The following is a 1,086-nucleotide window of genomic DNA, read 5'->3' on the forward strand; positions in this document are numbered from 1 at the left end:
TAATAATAATAATAATAGGCTAACATATCGTAATAATATACTGATAACGACATGGCCAGACCTTATCATTAAATAAAACAGCAATATCTACTGCCATCACCACTATTAATGGCCGTCTCTAATAATAATAAAACGGAAATAAAACATGAAACTTACGACATTAACTTGTAAGAACTACCACGCCATATTATATATATATATATATATATATATATATATATATATATATATATATATATATATATATATATATGTATATATATATATATATATATATATATATATATATATATATATATATATATATATATATATATATATATATATATATATATATATATATATATATATATATATAGAGAGATAGAGAGAGAGAGAGAGAGAGAGAGAGAGAGAGAGAGAGAGAGAGAGAGAGAGACATCAATCACCCATATGACGTTTCCATGGCATTATATGCTGGAAGGTTTGGAATCGTTTTTCCAGGGACGGTCTCCCATGCATCTCTCGTCTACAGGTCTTACTGGAAGAGCGATTGATGAGGGCAAGAATGGAGAGAGAGAGAGAGAGAGAGAGAGAGAGAGAGAGAGCAGCTAGTAAAGTTACTGATTATGTGCTTAAATGGTGAAAATTATGTTACAAACATTTCTTTTTTTTTTTCGTTAAGGCATTTTTTTACCTTAAAATTCAGATCAATCTGCTTTGATTCCTAAAAAAAATATTTAAAATACTTAAATAGTTAAATATTTAAAATATTTCCAGAATAAGATGCTTGACTTACAAACATAACCTAACTTTCCATCTACGTCTGTAGGGCACTATATGTCAGTATGTCCAATATAATCATTTTCTTTTGTTTTCCAGTAGGCAAACAATTTTGAAATTGTACCAAAAAATTAAATTAAAGAAAGCTAATTTGAAGGGTGAGGTCAGGTAAGGTCAGGATCAGTGTCAAGATAAAGGTCAGGTCATACTCAAAAGAGGTCAAATGTCAAATATTGGAGATTTTCATTTTTTATGCGCAAAAGTTTTTGATCTGTACCAAAATAAGAATTTAATGAAGCTGATGTGACGGGTGAGGTCAGGTAA

Source organism: Macrobrachium rosenbergii, chromosome 26 (genome assembly GCF_040412425.1).
Source record: "Macrobrachium rosenbergii isolate ZJJX-2024 chromosome 26, ASM4041242v1, whole genome shotgun sequence".
Classification (NCBI taxonomy): domain Eukaryota; kingdom Metazoa; phylum Arthropoda; class Malacostraca; order Decapoda; family Palaemonidae; genus Macrobrachium; species Macrobrachium rosenbergii.